At 42.3% G+C, this 21688-nt stretch overlaps 1 long non-coding RNA gene across 1 annotated transcript in view; it reads right to left on the reverse strand.

Annotated features, from left to right (window-relative positions):
• Window positions 1–9705: 9705 nt before the first annotated feature.
• Window positions 9706–21688, reverse strand: part of LOC122553960 — a 93297-nt gene continuing 81314 nt past the window's right edge. The window contains exons 2-3 of the long non-coding RNA XR_006312876.1: window positions 18643–18710; window positions 9706–9968 (exon numbers count right to left, since the gene is read on the reverse strand). This is a non-coding gene — a long non-coding RNA (uncharacterized LOC122553960). The remainder of the gene's footprint in view (window positions 9969–18642; window positions 18711–21688) is intronic.

The following is a 21688-nucleotide window of genomic DNA, read 5'->3' on the forward strand; positions in this document are numbered from 1 at the left end:
TTCTGAGAGACAGGATTTATGGTTATTTCAAAAAGCATAGTTTGATGAGAGTCATAGATTCATAGAGATGAACAGCACAGAAACAGACCCTACAGTCCAACTCGTCCATACTGACCAGATATCCCAATCTAATCTAATCCCATTTGGCCCATATCCCTCTAAACCCTTCCTATTCATATACCCAGCCAGATGCCTTTTAAATGTTGAATTTAAAGGGAAATGAATAGCTTCCACCACTTTCTCTGGTAGCTCATTCCAAACATGCACCACCCTCTGCATGAAAATGTTGCCCCTTAGGTACCTTTTACTTTTTTCCCATCTCATCCTAGGCCTATGCCGTCTAGTTCTGGACTCCTCCACCCCAAGGAAAAGATCATGTGTATTTACCCTATTCATGCCCCTCATGAATTAAAAACATCTATAAGGTCACCCCTCAGCCTCCAATGCTCCAGTGAAAACAGCCCCAGCCTGTTCAGCTTCTCCCTATGGCACAAATCCTCCAACCCTGGCAACATTCTTGTAAGTCTTTTCTGAGCTCTTTCAAGTTTCACAACATCCTTCTGATAGGAAGGACACCTGAATTGCACGCAATATTCCAAAAGTGGCCTAACCAATGTCCTGTACAGCCACAACATGGCCTTCTAACTCCTATACACAATGTTCTGACCAATGAAGGAAAGCATACCAAACGTGGATAGTGTGGAGGGCTGTTTTAGGTTACAATGGGAAGTTAACAGAATGCAGAGCTGGGCTGAGAAGTGGCAGATGGAAGTCAACCTGGAAAAGTGTGAAGTGATTCATTTTGGAAGGTCAAATTTGAATGCAGATTACAGGGTTATAGGTAGAATTCTTGGCAGTGTGGAGAAACAGAAGGACCTTGATGTCTATGCCCATAGATCCCTCAAAGTTGCCACCCAGGTTGATAGGCTTGCTAAGAAGACATATGGTGTGTTGGCTTTCATTAGCAGGGGGATTGACTTTAAGAGCTGTGAGGTTATGCTCCAGTTCTATAAAGCCCTGGTTAGACCACACTTGGAATATTGTGTTCAGTTCTGGTCGCCTCACTATACGAAGGATGTGGAAGCTTTATAGATGATGCAGAGGAGATTTACCAGGATACTGCCTGGACTGGAGGGCATGTCTTATGAAGAAAGGTTGAGGGAGCTAGGACTTTTCTCCTTGGAGCGAAGAAGGGTGAGAGATGATTTTGATAGAAGTGTACAAGATGATGAAAGGCATAGATAAAGTGGATTGTCAAAGCTTTTCCGATGACAGAAATGTCTATCATGAGGAGGTATAATTTTAAGGTGATTGGAGGAAGGTTTAGGGGAGATGTCAGAGGTCGTTTCTTTACGCAGAGACTGGTGGGTGTGTGGAATGCACTGCTAGCGATGATAGTTGAGTCAGACACATTAGGGACATTGAAGCAAGTCTTGGATAGGCACATGGAGGATAATACAATGAAGGATATATAGGTTAGTTTAATCTCATAATAGGATAAAAGGTTGGCACAACATCGAGGACCAAAGGGCCTATACTATGCTGTAAAGTATTCTAAATGCATAGGGCAACCAACACCTGTAAGTTTCCTTTAAGCCTTACATCATCTTGACTTGGAACTAAAACCATCGCTTCCCTATTTCCTATCATTGTGGTTGCACCTACACACATGGACTGCAGTAATTCAGAAGAAAGCCCACCTTCACCTTCTCAAGGGCAATTAGGTATGGGCAATAAGTGCTTCCATTGGGTGCCAATTAAGTATGGTTTATTGTGCTTGATGCTGCAGTGCCCTATCATGCAGAATGTGATGGTCATCCTGTTGAAAGTTCTCATCTTTCTCCTTATAAGATTGCTGCCATTCTCTGAGCTCTACTGAGTCCATCATATCCCCTGTTTGCGTGCAGTTGTGCAGGGAATGACATGCTGAGATAATGCGGCGTACTCTGTCGAGTAATGCAAGGCCCTCCGAGACTGATCCAAACATTGGGACGTCATCCTCAGAAGCCCGAAGATCTGGTCTACCTTGCCTTGATCAAATACTGGGTTGCATTATCTCTACACTCAGTCAGGGTATTGTGTAACAGAATCATCAGCCATTGGTAGTCCTTGCTATCCAGTAACCATCCTTTTAAGGCATGACCAATGAGTATGAAAGACAATACACTTTGCACTGTGAATCTCAAGCTCACCACTGGTAATCAAGAGCTTCCCTGAACCCCAAGTTGCTTTCTTTCTGGGAAGATGGAAACTTGCATACTAATTAGATATTAATGAGATGTTAATACATGCTAACACATACAAATAGGCCTCTCATAGCGGCAGAGTTGGACCCTCTTGCAGGAGGTCCTCTGCTACGCCCATTCATTCTCTTCTTTTTCTTTGTTAATTCCCCACTCTCCTCTCTTCTCTTGGCCTCGGATACCCAGCCTCCGAACCGGAGTCGGCGGAGATGCCAGTGGTCTGAGCGAGGATGCCAGCAGTCAGAATGGGGATGCCAGTGGTCAGAGCAGAGTGGCAACCAGCGGTCAGACCAGGTGGAGGCCCCTTGCACTGGTCTGCTCCACAGATCCTTTGGAGAGAAACTGTGGTATTTGTCTTCTTAACTTTGCATTTTGTTTTCTGACCTATGGTCAGACTGTGTATAATGTAAGTTTCTTTTCTTCATTGTGTAACTAAGGATTGTACCTAGGTACCTTTGTAGTGCTGTAAGTGGTGACGTATGAACTTTTCACTGTACTCATGTGAGTATAATAAAGTTCATTCAATTCATTGTTCACCAGCAAGAAATTTGTCTTGCCATTCAACACTTGGTTGGAAAATAGGATATTTTCCTCTCCATGTTGAGAAATTCTTCACTGCCAATCTTATGAGATTAATCCGTTTTTTTTCATTAATGCCCATGTCATTCATTTTCCCAGAAGATTCTGCTCAAAATCTTGAATAAATATAACTGTAAGCTGGTCATCAATATTGATTTAATTAATGTGGATCTTGGCTTTGCAGTAGCATGGGTGGATACTTGAAACATTCAACCTTTTTGGAATAAATGTTTAACTTGCTGCTTGGGTTAAGGAACTGGCTTAACTAAAGAAAGTACCCTCTGTTACCACCTTCAGAAATTAACCCTATACTGCCATATGTACTATCCTAATTGTAGCTAGAAGCAACATAGAGCGTGGTACACATTGAATATAACTGCTGCCAATGCTAGTGTTCATTTATGAAAATAATTCATGAATACAATATGTGGAGGATAACAGTCCTGAATAAACTATGTTGATAAGAGAGTGTTCTATCTCTTTGGACAGCTTAGTCTCTGGACTATCTCACCAGATGTTAAACTGCTTGGTTACATTTCTTACTTTGGAAGAAAGCATTGAGAAAACATTCTCTCAACTGAGATAACACACTTTCATCAATGTTAAAAAAAAAGTATTCACAGGTGTTTTTCCTCTGAAAAATGGCACAGTCTGTTTCTGATTAAAAAGTTTTTCTTTGCTGCAAGCTGACTTGATCATACTTTAATGTCAAGATTTTGTAATCTGTCACTGATGCAGCATCTTAGGGAAAATTCAACATCTGCAAATACATCACTTTTGGCATAATTAAGTTCCTAGTTTTGTTCAACTGTTCCCTATTGCATCAATGTTAAATTGGGATAATAACTGATTGATATTATGGGGACTTGTGAGTACATTATAATGGAAAACCTATTCTATTGTTTTGCACTCAGTCTCCAGTCTGCTTCACTGCTGGGACACAGCAGCATCTGGGAGGATCATATTTTGGTAAAATCACCGATTTATTTTAACTGTCTTTTCTGCAACATGATTTGGAGATGCCGGTGTTGGACTGGGGTGGACAAAGTTAAAAATCACACAACATCAGGTTATAGGCCAACAGGTTTAATTGGAAGCACCAGCTTTCGGAGCAACACGCAGCACTCCGAAAGCTAGTGTGCTTCCAATTAAACCTGTTGGACTATAACCTGGTGTTGTGTGATTTTTAACTTTTCTGCAATATGTATTCAACACAGCAGATAGTGAGGAAGGGAAATGGAATTTTGGCATTTATTGCTAAAGCAATAGATTATAACTAAACATCAGTGAGACCTCAGGTTGAATACTGCATACAATTTTGGTCCGCTTACTTGAGGAGGGATGTAGTTTTATTGGAGGCAGTGTAGATGAGGTTCACTAGATTAATTCCAGAGATAAGGGGCTTGTCTTATGAAGACAGACTGGGTAGTTTAAACCTAAAATCTCTAGAGTATAGAAGAATGTGAGATCTAATTGAGGTAAATAAGATGCTAAAAGGAATTGATAAGTAAACATAGAAGGGTTGTTCCCTCGTGTAGAGTAATTTAGAATGAGAGGTCATAGTTTCTGAATGAGGGGGGCAACAGAATTAATATGGGGTTGAGCAGAAGTTATTTCCTTCAAAGAGTCACGAATCTGTGGAATTCATTACTCCAGATTATCGTGGATTTAGTGAATTTAAGGAGGAGACAGACAGGTTTTGAATTTGCAATGGGTTGAATGGTTATGGAGAGCGGGCGAGAAAGTGGACTTGAGGCCAGGATGAGATCAGACATGATCATATGAAATGATGGAACCAGTGAGAGGGCCTGAAATGTTTTTATGTTCATTAAGTCCATGCTGGATCTCCAAAAGAACATTTGAAATAGTCCCATTGCCCCGCCCTTTCCCCATTGCTGTGAAATATTTTTTAAATTATGCTATTATGCAGCACAGAAGATGCCCTCTGTCCATTGATTCTGCACCAACAAAAGCTACTGTTTAATCTACAGTAGCCCCACTTTTCAGTGTTTGGCCCATATTATTGAGTGTTACAACATTTAAAGTGCTCATCAGCATACTTTTAAAGTTGTGGGGCTTCCTGCCTCAATTACCCTCCCATGCAGTCCATTCCAGATTTCCATCACGCTCTGGGTGAAAATGTTAATCCACCCCTTCACCTTAAAACTTAACCTTTGTTAAGATCAGAGTGGTGCTGGAAAAGCACAGCAGGTCAGGCAGCATCTAAGGAGCAGGGAAGTCGATGTTGTGGGCAAAAGCCCTTCATCAGGAATGAGGTTGGAAGCCTCAGGCGTGGAGAGATAAATCAGAGGGTGGTGGGCTGTGGCGAAGGTAGCTGAGAGTGCAATAAGTGGATGGAGGTGTGGGTAAAGGTGATAGGTCGGGGAGGAGGGTGGAGCGGATAGGTGGGAAGGAAGATTGACAGGTGGGACAGGTCATGAGGATGGTGCTGAGCTGGAAGGTTGGAACTGGAATAAGGTGGGTGAAGGGGAAATGGGGAAATTGGTGAAGTCCATATTGATACCATGGGGTTGGAGGGGCCTGAGGCGGAAGTTGAGGCGTTCTTCCTCCAGGCATCGGGTGTCAAAGGTGTAGCGACGGAGGCGGCCCAGGACCTGCATATACACAGCAGAGTGGGAGGGGAAGTTGAAATGTTCAGCCACGGGGCAGTGGGATTGATTGGTGCGGGTGTCACAGAGATGTTCTCTGAAGTGTTCTGGGAGAAGGCGTCCAGTCTCTCCAACACAGAAGAGACAGCATCCGGAGCAACTATTACAATAAGTGACATTGGTGGATGTGCAAGTTGTGTGTTACTTACAATTTGAGTGTTGAGTCGGCCATCATTGATGGAGATGGAGAGGTCCAGGAAGGGGAGGGACGTGCCCGCAATGGTCCAGGTGAATTTAAGTTTGGGGTGGAATGTGTTGGTGAAGTTGATGAACTGTTCAACCTCCTTGTGGGAGCTTGAGGTGCCGCCAATGCAGTCATCAATGTAGCAGGGGAAAAAGTCCTTACTCTCAGCTCCAGGCCTATACCAGATCCTAGCTCCCAGCCCTGGTGAGTTTTCACTATCCCTCCAGACCTTCCTCTCACTGAGGATGAACAATCAGTCCTCAGCAACGATCTTACCTTCATCCCCCTCTATCCATGCATCAATGAATTAAATGTGTGTCATAACGTCGCACACGTCTTCTACTAGCTCAGCCTCCGAGCTTACTTTTCTCATCAAGACTCTCACCCAACCTCCACAGACTTCTTCTCCTGCCTCCAACACATTCTATCCACTGGGACACCCCAGTGCTGGCCTATTACCCACCCTTGACCTCTTTATTTCCAACTGCCACTGAGACATTAACCTGTCTACACTCCTTTCCCCTCTCCAAGCTCTCACCCTCACAATGTGCAGCCCTCCACTCCATCTGCACTAACCCCAACCTCTCCATCAAACCAGTGGATAAAGGGGGTGCAGTGGTAGTCTGGTGCACTGACCTCTACACCGCTGAAGCCAGATGCCAACTCAAAGACACCTCCTCCTACCGCCCCCTCGACCATGACCCCACCCCCCCCATCACCAAACCATCATCGCCCAGACCATACACAATGTCATCACCTTAGGGGATCTCCCACCCACAGCTTCCAACCTCGGGAGCCACGTATTGCCCGATTCTACCTCCTACCCAAAATCCACAAGCCTGACTACCCTAGCCGACCTGTTGTCTCAGCCTGCTCCTGCCCCACCAAACTCATCTCCACCTACCTTGATACTGTCCTATCCCCTTAGTCCAGGAGCTCCCCACATACATTCGGGACACCACCCATACCATCCACCTACCCAAGACTTCCGTTTCCCCAGCCCCTCACACCTCATCTTCACATGGACATCCAATCCCTCTACACTTCCATCTGCCATGACCAGTGCTTCCAAGCCCTTCACTTCCTCCTCTCCCGATGTCCCCAACAGTACCCTTCCACTGACACTCTCATTCATTTGGCTGAACTGGTCCTCACCCTCAACAATTTCTCCTTTGAATCATCCCACTTCCTTCAGACCAAAGGGGTAGCCATGGACACTTGCCTGTGCCCCAGCTATGCCTGTCTCTTCCAGAGTTACAGCGGCACCACTCCCCATCTCTTCCTCCGCTACATTAATGACTGCATCGGTGCCACCCAGTGCTCCCGCGAGGAGGTTGAGCGGTTCATCAACTCCACCAACACATTCCATCCCGACCTTAACTTCACCTGGACCATCTTGGTCCACCTCCCTCCCCTCCCTGGACCTCACCATCTCCATCAACGATGACCGACTCAACACTGGCATTTTTTACAAACCCACCGTCTCACACAGTTACCTGGATTATACCTCCTCCCACCCTACCTCCTGAAAAAATACTATCCCATATACCCAATTCCTCCACCTCCACCTCCTCTGCTCCCAGGAGAACCAGTTCCACCACAGAACACACCAGATGGCCTTCTCTAAAGACCGCAATTTCCTCTTCTACATGGTTGAAGATGCCCTCCAATGCATCTCATCCACATCCCGCACCTCCGTCCTTGAACCCCACCCCTCCAACCACAACAAAGACAGAGCTTGCCTGGTCCTCACCTTCCACTTCACCAACCTCTGCATAAATCGCATCATCCACTGACATTTCCGCCACCTATAAACAGACCCCACCACCAGGGATATATTTCCCTCCCCAACCCTATATGCTTTCCGCAAAGACCGTTCCCTCTGTGACTACCTGGTCAGGTCCACGCCTCCCAACAACCCACCCTCCCCTCCTGCCATTTTCCCCTGCCACCGCGGGAATTGCAAAGCCTGCGCCCACACCTCCTCCCTCACCTCCATCCAAGTCCCCAAAGGGGCCTTCCACATCCATCAAAGTTTCACCTGCACATCCACTAATATCATTTATTGTATCCGTTGCTCCCGATGCAGTCTCCTCTACATTAGGGAGACCGGATGCCTTCTCGCGGAGCACTTTAGAGAACATCTCCGGGACATCCGCACCAATCAACCACACCGCCCCATGGCCGAACATTTCAACTCCCCCTCTGATTCTGCAGAGGACATGCAGGTCCTGGGCCTCCTCCACCGCCTTTCCCTTACCACTCGGAGGAAGAACGCCTCATCTTCCGCCTCAGGGCCCCTCCAACCCCATGGTATCAATATGGACTTCACCAGTTTCCTCATTTCCCCTTCCCCCACCTTACCCCAGATTTTACCTTCCAGCTTAGCATCCTCATGACGCATCCCACCTGTCAATCTTCCTTCCCACCTATCCACCTCACCCTCCTCTCCAACCTATCACCTTCACCCACACCTCCATCCACCTATTGCACTCTCAGCTAACTTACCCCTCAGCCCCACCTACCCTCCTCCCATTTATCTCTCCACCCCCGAGGCTCCCAGCTTCATTCCTGATAAATGGCTTTCATCTGAAACATCGATTTTCTTGCTCCTCGGATGCATCCTGATATGCTGTGCTTTTCCAGCATCACTCTAATCTTGACTCTAATCTCCAGCATCTGCAGTACACATCTCTGCCAACATCCTTTTGTTGTCGACTCTTCGACTAAGGGGAGCAGCTGATTTCTGCACATCCTCTCCTATTCTTATACAGTCAAATCGGATCCACTGTCAACCTTCTCTGCTCTAAAGTAAACAACTCGACATTTTCCAACCTCCATTGAGCTAAATAATTCCATCCCAGGCTACATTCTGATGAATTTCCTCTGTATCCCTTCCAGTGCAATCACATCCTTTCTATTGAAAAGATTTATTTTCAGATACTTATTAAATTCTTTCTTTGAATGCCTCGTTTAAAACCCCCTTCCCTAACACTTGCATTTCACTTCCCTGTTCACTGATTTTAAAAGTTTGTTTTTGCGTTTCCCTTATCTCTTTTTGTAAATCAATCAAAGCTGTTTTGTCGGCTCCTTCTGCTAAGGGGAACGATTTCCGTCTCCCGATCGTTCATGATTTTGACTAATTCTATCTAACCTCTTCTCAACTTTGTCTTTTCGAAGGAAAATAACCTCAGCTCCCCAACTTTTGAACATATAACTGAAGTCCCTGTTCCTGGTCACATTCTTATAAATTGGCTTTCCCTGAACCCAGGAGCTATTAACTGAACTGTGATGAACCTTGTCTTAATTTTACTTTTCTGTATTATTATGTATGACTTCTGTCATTAATATAGGCTCTGTGGTGTGACGTCTTATAAAACTTTTTTACTGTATCTTTCATGTACAAGTACACGTAACAATAAATTTCTATTCTATTAAAGAAGTCTTTTGTTCACCCTGTCTAAAACAGAATTGAACGCAGCTGAGGCTGAATCAGTCTTCAATAAAGGTTAATAGGATCAACTTCAATAATCCATACCTCTCCACATAAAGCCCAGGGTTATCTTCTCTCAACCTGTCCTGCCACTTTCAATGATTTATGCACATATAAATGCATAGGTCCCTGTGCTCCTGAAATCCCTTTGGAATTATACCTTCTATTTTATGCTGCCTTTTTCCATTCTTCCTATTAAAATACATTTCTGTATTAAATTTCATCTGTTGTGCGTCCACTCATGTCTATGTCTTCTTGATGTCTATCATTATCCTCCTCATGGCTCAAGATATTTCCAAGTTGTAGCACCATAGCTAAGAGATATAGAAATCATTTTGCCTTTTAACCATCTGATAGTCCTGAAAAATAACAAATGTAACTAGGCAGCAAGGAGAGCAGCATGGACCCTCGTGATGACGGCATTGGGCCCAGTGTAGACTCTCATGGTAGCAGCAAGTGAACCCTTACTAACTTATTTAGAATGAACACAGGACCTGACATTGGAATCAGCAGCAGCTACATTGGCAGGGGCTCCATTGGCAAGGTAGGCCCAGCGATGAAAGATGGCGCTTGAGGATTGGTGACTTTGTGGTTGGTTGGGTCTGGCGCTGGTGGTGGTGAAGCGGTGGTGGAAGGGCATCACAGCCATATCGGCGAGATGAGTCAAGCTGCCATCGGCAGGTCAGGTGCAGCCGGTGGTGAGGCGATGGCGAAAGAGAATTGGCCCAGCAGCGAAAGATGGTCCTTGAAGAGTGACGACTTCAACGTTGGTTGGGTCTGGTGTAGATGGCGACGAGGTGCTGGAGAAAGGATGGTGGCACAGGTGTTAGTGATGGAGTCTCTTTTAGCTATATCTTTCCATTACTTTTCTTATTCTTAAAACTATTCAAAATGGTGCTGAATGGCGACAACAGTGGAAAAGCTTTTCACTGTATTTTATTATTTTTCTCACTGTAAAATGCACATGACAATAAAATCATTCATTCATTCATTCAATCAACTATATTGATATGATCTGCAAATTTCAACATCTCGCCCTTGTTTAAAATGATTGAGCCACATTGTGAAGTATTGCAGTTCCAGTTTCCAAGTAACATCCTCTATCAATGCTCACAATCATTTTAATGTTTGCAAATGGCTCCTGGATGTTTGACAATATCAGCAGAGGACGTCCAGGAACATTTAAAAAGAGGTTCCAAACAAGGTTGTTTTTCAAAATTGCTGCATTCATTATTAACAGGCTAGAACATTCCAGAATTATGGAATGTCCGAGAACTGACTTAGAGCCATTAACAGCAGTAACTAGGGGGCTGTGAGTGGGTGGGGGCAGAGGTTATATAAAACATTAGTACCAGTTGAGTCCAGAGTGTGTCAACATTTCAGATCTAAGGATTGAGTTTTCAAATAAGTGTTGCAGTTATAGGGTTTATATGTCATCATAGAAAAGGAAGAATTGACAATAATTTATGTGATCATTGACAATTGACTTAATGCTGGTAAAACTTGCTTTCAATTAAGAATAACATCACTACAAAAATAATCCGTAAATGCTTGAATGCATAAGAATATTGGTAGATCAATGGCTTGCTTCAAATAGCTGAACTGATCTATGATGATTTTAATATGGAAAGTAATCATGGAATCCCTACAGTGCAGAGAGAGGCCATTTGGGGAAGGTATCTGGGGGTTCCCTGCAAATGTAAAAGATGCAAAACCTGTCAGTACACCAACCCCTCATCTCCATCCAGGGTCCTAAATAGTCCTTCCAGGTGAGACAGAGGTTCATTTGCCTCTCCTCCAACCTAGTTTACTGTATCCTGTGCTTCCGAAATAGTCTTCTCTACATTGGGCAGACCAAACATAAATTAAGGGAATGTTTCGCTGAGCATCTCAACCAGGCTCACAGGGGCCGACCAGACCTCCCAGTTACACCCATTTTAACTCCCCTTCCCTCTCCCTCTCTGACATGACCATTCTTGGCCTCCTCCATTGCTGCAGTGAATCAGACTGCAAATTGGAGGAACAACTCCTCATCTTCCACCTGGGCAGCTTACAATCTGGAGGACTCAACATTGAGTTCTCCAATTTCAAATATCCTCCCTTCCCATCCCTCAACTCCCTTCTCTGCCCCTCCCCCTCCTTTCCATTCCTCTGAATGACCCTTCCTTCCAACTTCCAACAGAATTCATTCCTCCCATCGACCAACCCACGTCATACCCTCTACCTGTCTCCACCTATCCCCACTCCACCACCCCATTCCTCCCCATCCCCCTTAAACCTCCATCTCCCCTTACACCCATGCCCAGTCCTGAGGAAGGGTTACACTGGAAACTTTGACTTCTCCACCTCCTGATGCTGCCTGGCTTGCTCTGATCTTCCAGCCTCCTGTATGTCTACTTTTGATTCCAGCAGTTTTCTTTCTCCATGCAAGTAGTCCTGTTCAGTACCTTCACCAGGAATGGCTAGTGCTGCTCCCAATGTGTCCTCCTGCACTGTCCATTGAACCAGGCTTGATCTTCTGACTTGATGGTAATGGTTGAGTGAGGGATAAGCCGGGCCATGAGTTACAGATGGTGCCAGAGTATAATTCTGCTGCTGTTGATGGCCCACAGTGTCACATGGATGCCCAGTTTTGAGTTGCTAGATCTGTTCAAAGTCTGTTCCATTTAGCACGGTGATAGTGCCACACAGCAAGATGGATGGTATTCTGAATGTGAAAGCGAGACTTTGTCTCCACATTTACTGTGCAGTGGTCACTCTTATTGATCCTGTCATGGAGAGCTGCATCTATAGCTGGCCAATTGGTTAGGATGAGGATTTTTCCCTCTTGTTCATTCCCTCACCTTCTGCTGCGCACCCAGTCTAGCAGCTATGTCCTTTAGGATCTGACCAGCTCCATCAGTAAAATCCAGATTACAGTGTCTGAGATTTTGTGAATGTTTCTGAGGGACCTTAAGGCTTTACAGAAATGTAAGTTGTCCTTTGATTTCTCAGCCAGTGTTCTGGGCTTCCTGCTTCCCCCTAACCATGAGCCTCTAAGCAACGAATAAGCCCAAAAAATGCATCTGAATTGTAAGAAATGCCAGCTACACAGTTTCTATTTCTGGTTAAACATTGATTGGGTTGCCAACTATTACAGTGCCAAAATAAATACAATGACTTCAGTACAAAGTACTATTATTGTGGCACTGAACGATAACTGGGACATTAATGGATAGGGCTTTATTAACATTTTACATAGGTGTTCACATTTTGTGAATCATATAATATAGAAATAGAAACAGGGGTACATTGTTCGGCTCCATTATTCAATAAGATCATGGCTGATATGATTGTAACACCACCATTATGCCTGTCCCCTCCTCCCATGTCTCAGCCCTTAATTTGCATTTACATCAAAAAGCTGTATAACTTGGTCTTGTGCCTAGAATGACCCAACCTCTACTCCTGTTGGGGTAGCAGAATTCCAAACACTCATGACACTCTGACAGAACAATGCCTCCTAACTGGTCTTAAATGGATGACCCTGTATTTCAAAATGGTTTTGATTCTGGTTGAAGGAGAAACATCCTTTCAGCCTTTACCATGTCAAGCCCCCTCACAAACCAAGATGCTTCAGTAAGATCACCACATCTGAATCACTGGGTGACTGGATGCTGGTAATAAAAATGGAGCAGTTTGTTCATGCTAGAGAGTTCAAGGTTTCTACTTCTTGTCTCAGTATTGTCAATTGTCCATATTCTCATGTCTCATACTTAATACAGAATAAATCAAAGATTTTAGAAAGCTTTGTCTACCCTACCGAATCCAGTACTTTCAATCATGATGCACATTCCTTCTTATCCCTCACGGCTGCCATTTTTGTTACAGCTTTGAGTGAAGTTGACCATTTTGGAGTCATTTCTCAACTATTTAGTGCTAACACTAATTATTTGCTTTGCACTAATAACATTCCTGGTGCATTCAACCAGGAGAAAGTGACGACTGCAGATCAGAGTCGAGACTGTGGTGCTGGAAAAGCACAGTAGGTGAGGCAGCATCCAAGGGGCAGGAGAATTAACATTTCAGGCATAAGCCCTTCATCAGGAATGAGGCCACCACTATTCCCAACTCCTCAAAATGGCTCTGTGCCTAATAGGAAATTATTTTCAAGAGATGATTTGAAAGAACTGGTGATGTTTGACAATCTTAGCTGATTTCTTTTGAAGAGATGATAGGACTAGTGGATAGGGTGGAGTACATATATATGGATTTCCACATGGTTCATATAAAGTCGCTCATAAGATATTGTTACCACGAGACCACAATAGAAAAGATGTAGGATTAGAAAGAGAACATCCAAATCATCAAGTTCGATGAAACCATTGCTGATTTGAGAATTCTTTACTCCATGTTTCTGCCTTTTCCACATAACGTTTGAATTCCTGATGCCACAATCTATCACATATTCCCTTTCCCTCCCTTTTCAGGAGGAACAGCTCCTTCTGGAACACATGGTTCCATCTCCCCCATCCCAACACCTCCCTACCCTCCATGGCACCTTCTCAGGCAATTGCAGAAGGTCTAAACCAGGCATACTTTCCAGGTGAAGCAGTGACGTACCTGTACTTCATTCAGTCTAGTCTACTGTTTTCACTGTTCACAGTGTGGTCTCTGCTACAACTGGGAGATGAAATGTAGATGAGGTGACTGCATTACAGAACACCAATGTTCGGTCTGCAATATTGACCGTGAGATTACGGTTGCCTGCCACATCAGAAAATCGCCGTGTTCCCATGGCAACATTTCTGTCACAGGCCTGCTGCATGTTTCAGTGAGTCTTAGAGTAAGCTTGAAGAACAACATTTCATTTTCCGCTTGGGAATCCTGCAGCCCATTGAGCTTAAAATCTTAGAGCCTAATTCCACCCTTCCCTATTTTTTCATGACCCCACATCTGGTCCTGTTATGACATAGGTTACTTTTAACAGTCACTCAGTCTCATCTCCTCCTACGCCCATTATCAAATTATGTGAGTTTCGTTCAATGCAGCTCACACATTTTCTCTGACTCTTAGCTCTTATTATCACTCATTCAGTTTTTCTTCTGTCTTGGCCTACTATCCATAAGCACCTTGTTTATCTACACCTTTCATATTTCTCTGGGTTCCATTTCCATCTATTTGATCACCTCTCCCTTTCTCCCAACTTCATAATCAGCACAGGTACCATCTTTGTTTCGTAGCTGCTAACACCAGACTTGAAATGTTAACTCTGCTTTCTTCCCACAGTTGCTACCAGGCCTGCTGAGCTTCTCTAGCAATTTCTGTTGATGTTTCTGATCTCCAGCATCTGCTGTTCTTTGTTTAGTTTTTCCCTTGATTCCCTTACTGATTAAAAATCTGTCTATCTCAGCCTCAAGTATTCTAATGGCACAACTTCTACAGCCCTCTGCTGTGAAGAATTCCACAGATTTGTTAGCATATGAAAAATATCTTATTTGTTTCTGTCTTTAATGGATGAGCCCTTATTTGGAGACTATGCCCTTTATCCTAAACTCTCCCACAACGCAAAACAAGCTCCCCACATTGACCCTAAGAATCTTACATGTTTCAATATGGTCATATCTCATTCTGTTGAACTGTAATGAGTACAGGCCCAACTTTTTCCATCTCTCCTCATAAGACAGTCCTTCCATGCCTGGGAACAACCCAGTGAACCTTCCCTGGCTGCCTGTAATGCCAGAATATCTTTATTTTGATAAGAGGACCATAAATGTTCACATGTTTGTGAGTTCAAGCTGAAAACGTATGGAACTGAAGACAAGTGACTGACCTTACGAGGTAATTCACTGAGCAACACAAGATGGTAGAGATAAAGAGCAGATACTCTAATAGGATGGACATGACTAGTACTGTTTGCCACTATTTGATCGTGGTATTGCGACTCTGTGTTTATTATTAACCTCTATGATAGGCTAAAAAGCCACCAGCTTACTGTTGAGACAAAGATAAGTTGCATTGTAATCAATTAGCTATGGATACATGAAATAGCGATGAAACATTGTTCAGTTAAATGAATGGTAAAATTGTGGTAAATCAAAATTAATGTAGACAAATATGAAGTCATTCACCTAAAAAAAGGATGGAACAAAGTCGTTTCTGATGACAAAATTTGAGAAATAATGGAAATCCAGCGAGGCTTGAACTCCAATTATTTAGGCCATCAACATGTCATAAACAGGTAATCAAAAAAGGCTATGTGGTTTATATACCTGGAGGACTGAAATACCAGCTGGTAGAAGTTATGTTACAGTCAATGGGCTAGTTAGACATCACCATCTGAACTGCTAGCAATTCTGGGCACTGAATCAGAGGGAAGATCTACTAATCTTGGAGGGATAACCACAGTTTTTTTTAATCAAAATGGTGTCTGGGCTGCAAGGGTAAAATTATTAGGGGAGATTACACAAACTGGGTTGATATTCCCCTGAATGTTGAAAGTCAAAGAGTGGTTTGTTCGATGTTTTCAATATAGTAAGGGAATCTGATTGCCTAGACAGATAGAAATGATTTCTACCTGTTGAGGCTTTAAGGATCAGGACCAATAATCTAAATGGTCACCAAAAGGCTAATTCAATTCAATTGTAGCGTGACTTTACAGAAGTGAAATCAGGAAATCTTCTAACCAAGGGGCAGTAGAAATTTATGTGTCTTCCATGAATAGCTATTGATGATGGATCAATGTTAATTTTAACTCTGAGACAGAAAGATTTTTGTGAACCAAAGGTGTTAAGAAATAATGGCTGAAGACAGATATAGCTCACAGATCAGTCATAATCGCACTGAATCACAGAACAGATTCAAGGGGGTAACTGGCTAACGCATGTTCCTGTGTTTCTGTGTTGGTTTATTCTCAAGTGCACGTGAAACAAGTGTAAAAGATCTCAGAGCTTCACGTTGCCTGCTGTGTGGAAAGCTGATATTTTTGAAATTAGGGAGTTTTTTTAAAAACATTTGTGCTTCTTTTTATTGTTGAGCTTAGCCTTGGTTTCAATCTAGATTTCCCCTAGATACAACCTTACTTCCATTGATCAGAATTTCTATCCTTGCTAACTGTCAGTTTGAACAAAATTGAAGTTGGCGCTCCATTGCATTGTCCAGAATTCCTAGCAGTTCTGATGGTGATGTCTAATTAGTCCATTGACTGTAACATAACTTCTACTAGCTGGTATTTAAGTCTCCCAGGTATATAGACCAATGTAGCCTTTTTGATTATCTGGTCCAAATATTGCTTGCTGTTGTAAGTTGTGGATTTTATTTCAGTCCTAGTATGTTTCTGTTAAAATATTAATCATACCTAATAGTTTGGTCCTTCATAACACCAAAGTGTATCTGTTCACCTGAGGCATATCACTTTGTATACAGTTATAGTGACTGGTTGAAGGTTTTGACTGAATGAAATAAATCTGGACATCTCACAAAACAGCCCAAGGCTCAGCAATGGGCAATAGAGCTAACAGCCTGATCTAAAGGCTATGGAGAAATAAAACAAAACAATCATAGTAATTCAGTATGCTGTAATTGGGAAGAAATTAGTTAAGAAGAAAGGTTAGAATGTTCATTTACATATGGTCTGTGCTATACCTCACCTGGAATTACTTTGATGTTGATATTAGGTGCAGAAGTTGAAAAATTATTCAATTCCCTTTGTAATCAAACCTCAGTTTTGGGTTTTATGACAAACAATTGTGTCCTTTTAACAAAGTTTGCTTGAGTTAATATAGTGTGTTTTTTTTCCAGCTTTTTACAAAGTCTATGCCAAATGGTATTTGCTGTATCACACTGCAGGTTTCCCCAGCAGAATGCCAGCAAAAGATATATATCTGAAGCCACACTAGCAAAGGCTTTTTGGTGAAAGTCATTTGATATTTTTCACCCATTATACATCTGTGTTCCCAGGCAGTCATAATGGTCTGAAAATAAGGTGTAGAAAATTGATGGTAACTATGTGTCTATTCGTGGCATGTGAGGAAACTGTACTGACATTTCCTGAGCAGTTGGAAATCATTGCAGGTTGTTGACATTGGACTTTGAATCCAAGAAACAGCCAGATCTCCGAAATTCTGAACCAAAGGTCCGGTACAGAACAACCTTGATTATCCAAATGAGTTGGGCGGGGAGTATTTTGTTCAGATAACTGAGAGTTCAGGTAACAGATTGTTTGGATAATGGACAGTGTTTTTACGGGACCTTGAGGTCTTGTTCGGATGATCCGAAATTCAGATAATTGATGTTCAGATAATTGAGGTTGTCCTATATTCATTTGTAATTTAATTTGCTAAAACTATGCAAATAAGTGTCTATATGGCTAGATTTGAAAAAAAAACTATTAACTTGAAAAAAATGTGTAAAGTAATGGAGGTTTTGATAAAGGACTCAAAGTATAAAACAAGTGACCAAATGGCTAAGTATGTTATGCTAGATAGATCAGCACTGCCCACATCCCAATGAGAAACTTAAGAAGTCGTGATGGTGTAACATTTGGGCTGGAAAGGAAAAGATGAAACCAGCCCGAACGCCTTTGATAATACCTTCCAAACCTACAGCTTTCACCACCAAGAAGAATATAGAGCAGAATACACAAAGGAACAGCACCACCTACAAGGTCACCTCCAAGTGACACAATGTCCCGATTTGGAATGATGCCATTTCTATACGACAGATGGGTTAAAACATTAAAATTCCCTTTCTAAAAGCAATGTTAGAATAGGGTGCAGGCTACGCTTGAGAGACTGCAGTGGTTCAAGGAGGACCTTTACAATCAGCTTCCCGATAACAATGGACAAATGTGCAAGACTTGCCAGTGATACTGACAATCTAAGAATGAAGAAAAAGGTCCCATTCATTCTCTAGATCCTCATCTAGTGTTTCCTACTGAATTTTCTTTTGCCAACATGCAATCTTCACGGACATATGAAGAAAGACCACCTACGAGGGAAGACTGTTAAGCTTGTTAGAGTTTGTTTTTCTACTAAAATATGAAACACAATATTCATTTGTAAATATTGGGGAATGTTAAGGACTGAGATCAGATTATGAGAAACTGATGCCTGAGTAAACATTTTATAATCATTTTCTTGTACAATAAGTCAAGAGAAAGAACAGCTGGTGAGATTTTATGATATATAGCTCGGGGAAAATGTGGAAATAAACAGAAATGGAAATTGTTGGAGAAACTCAGGAGGTCTGACAGATGCTTTGTTTTATTTTTGACGGATGTGAAAGCCTATAATCAAACAGAGTGTAGGTACAGCAAATCGATGTAATATATTGGCAAACAGGACTAATCCTACCAAATCAAAGATGTTGCCACATAAGTATAATGGGGCAAGTTTTCCTGTTTAATGTTTTGATATGTAACATCATAAGAGTTGGAAACACAAAGGGAAAATTGGACAGAGATGACTGCATACCTTTAAATACCATAACACTTACATTATTGATCAAAATCCAATGGACTGTAATAGGGGCATACAATTCTGTCCAGCTGATTTCCTCCCAACCTAAATGGTAAAACAAAGAGTTGAATTTTATTAATAGTCCAAGAAGATGGCCCAAGATGGCAGCAGAGTATGGCTCCTTTGCCAGATGTCATTCGCTCCAATCACTTTTCTTTTACTTTTTCTTTTTTTCCCTGTTTTTCTTTTTCTCTTACTTACTTTGTCCTGAGCTTGAATGGCATTGACAACGATGAGAGCCCATCACATGGAAATCGAGCAGACAGAGTGTGGACCTCAAGTGATCTTGAGGCAGGTCTAGGGCGTGACCTCAGACGGGCCTACCATAGACCTCAAGCGGGGCCAGGGACTGGACCTCAGCCCAGCCTACCATGGACCGTGAGCAGGCCTAGGGCACAGGCCTTGAGCAGACCCAAGGCCTGGAGTCAGCAGCTGCTGCATTGGCAGAGGCGACGTCAGCAAGGTAGGCCCAGCGGTAAAAGATGGTGCCTGAGGATCAGCGACTTTGATGTTGGTTGGGTCTGGTGTGGACAACAGTGAAGCAGTGACAGAGAGATGGCAGTGCACATGTCAGTTGATGGTGCTGAGCTGGCTCAGGACTGATGGACTCTCTTCAAGCTATGTCTCTTTTTTTAAACTTTATTCTTAAATTATGCAAAATGGCACTGTTTCATGAAAACAAATGAAAGAACTTTTCGCTGTACAGGTAGTTCTTCTACAACACAATGGTTGCGTTATTGTGCAACCCCACATTAAAAAAAAACGCACTTTAGAAAGAGTGCTTAAAGTGTTGGCAGTGTAATCACATTACAGCCAACAAATGTTTTAAAAGTTTGCACTGTAGAAACAGTGTCCCCATTTCGTCAATCACATTTCAGTGAATTTGTGTTGTTGATATGCGCGTTATCACAGAATGACCTGTGTTTTATTGTACTCTTGCTGTAAAATAGACGTGACAATAAAATCAAAATCAATCAGCTCAGTGTCAATTTTGGGGGAGTTTCACAGAAGGTTTCTCTTTGAGTTCCAGTGAATTTGTTTAACCAATTCTATGCAGTTCGTTACCGTATATATGTTGCACTGCTCTGTGGTGCCCTGCTGGTGCAGTCATGCATGCAGCAATGGCAAAAGTGCAGCTGAAATCTCCAGCCAGCGGCGTGTTTAAAAGCCACAGACCAGGTCAAGCACTGCCAGCCAGGAGCTACCTTTCATAATGCACATGGTGGGAGAGGAATGGTAAAGAAACGCTTCTGAAGGCATGTAGGTGTGATGGCTGACACTTCATTGCAAATGCAAGCGCACAGTCATAAATATATTGCTAGATTATATCATTAGCTGTCTGATCGCCTGTTATTGTAACAGCACTACAAGAATCAATCTGCACAGCTTAACCCTCCTTTACACCATTCTACCTTAGAAACTTGTAAAAGGCAGATCGGCTCTTCCCAAATACTCATTCCAGCCTAACATCTTCTCATTGTTCAATGTGGGGTCATCACCTACTGGACAGACTTTATGTGGGTGAGAATATTCACTTTCATTCAACAAAAGCAAAAGAAAAGAAAAACAAACAAACAAAAAAAATGATGCATTTGTTTCTGAGAACAAACAAGGACCACTTAGGAATGAATGATGACTGCGCACAGCTCACATCTTTTGGAATGTGCTATCAATTAACTCAATTATGAAGAAAGAGTTAGTGGAAAGGCAAGTGCTGAGGGTAACAATCGCAACACCTCCCCCTGAAAAACGTGATTTGAAGCAAGCTCAGGCCATGATAATCTAAATTTTTAATAGCTTGAAGCTTTTGTTAAGGAGTGGTCAAAGGATTCCATGCAAAACATTAACAAGCTTACAAGCTAACTTTGAAATTTTACAGGTTCACTGTTTTGAGCACAAAACAGGATGGTTATTTGCTGCACAGAAGGTTGTAGTACTCCTCCTTTTATAAATGCAATTATCTTCTAACAGGAGCAAAATGTCAAGGACATCATTCCAAAAGGAAAAAAAACTGCACTTTATAATTTTTCTTGTAGTTCAGAAGTTCAGTCTTCAAACTTATATTGGGGGAAAATGCCAACTGGGAAACCATAACATATCACAGTGGGCTATGTTCACCTAGAAAAAGTAAGAAATGAAAGTCATAGTCATAGAGAAAGAGAAAATAAAGCAATCAAATCGATCCAGGATCACACCAAGTTGCAGAATCCTTCAATGTTTCAAGAGCAACAAATTGAATTTATTTAGCATCGATAACATAGAAACACATCCCAAGGCAATACATGGATCTGTGGTCAGTTGACAAAGCAACACTGAGCTAAAAAAAGTAGATGGTATCTTAGAAGAGGAGATGTGAAGGAAAGACTTACAATGTTATAGTGGTTTTCATAACCAGCGAGATACCAACCTACTTTACAGATAATGTAATACTTTTCCAAGTGTCATCAATTTGGGAAACACAGCAGCTAATACGGACTCAGCAAACTCCCACAAACAGCAATATGAAAATCAGCAGATAATATTGTCTGTGTTGTTGTCTATGGAATAAATGTTGGTTCAAACATCTTCAATATTAACTCCCCTTTTATACATGAGAAAAGCTCCATTGTATCGTTCATATCCACTAAGTAGGCAGATGTGACACTAGCTTAACATCTCAGCCTAACGGCAGCATCCCTGACAGGGGTATATTTCAAAAATATATTTGTACCCAGGGGACAGCTTTAGCAAAGGCAGTCAAAATGTTATGTTTTTCATAACTACATTTCCATCCTCTCTTTTGTGCACTGCTCCATTGATTTATTTGCTAAGTCACATAAATCAATAAAGATATTGTCACTCTTTGCAATTATCCAAGTATCTTGTTTTAGTGGCTCTTGATGACTATCACTAGCAACATGGAAGTGTAGTGAATAGTTCAGGATGGCTTTTCAGTAACTAAATGAAAGAATGAAATCTTTATGAACTGCTTTGATACAAGCAAACCTGTCTTCATTATTAACAACTATTGAGGGAACTCTAAA

This window comes from Chiloscyllium plagiosum, chromosome 10, assembly GCF_004010195.1.
Source record: "Chiloscyllium plagiosum isolate BGI_BamShark_2017 chromosome 10, ASM401019v2, whole genome shotgun sequence".
Classification (NCBI taxonomy): Eukaryota; Metazoa; Chordata; class Chondrichthyes; order Orectolobiformes; family Hemiscylliidae; genus Chiloscyllium; species Chiloscyllium plagiosum.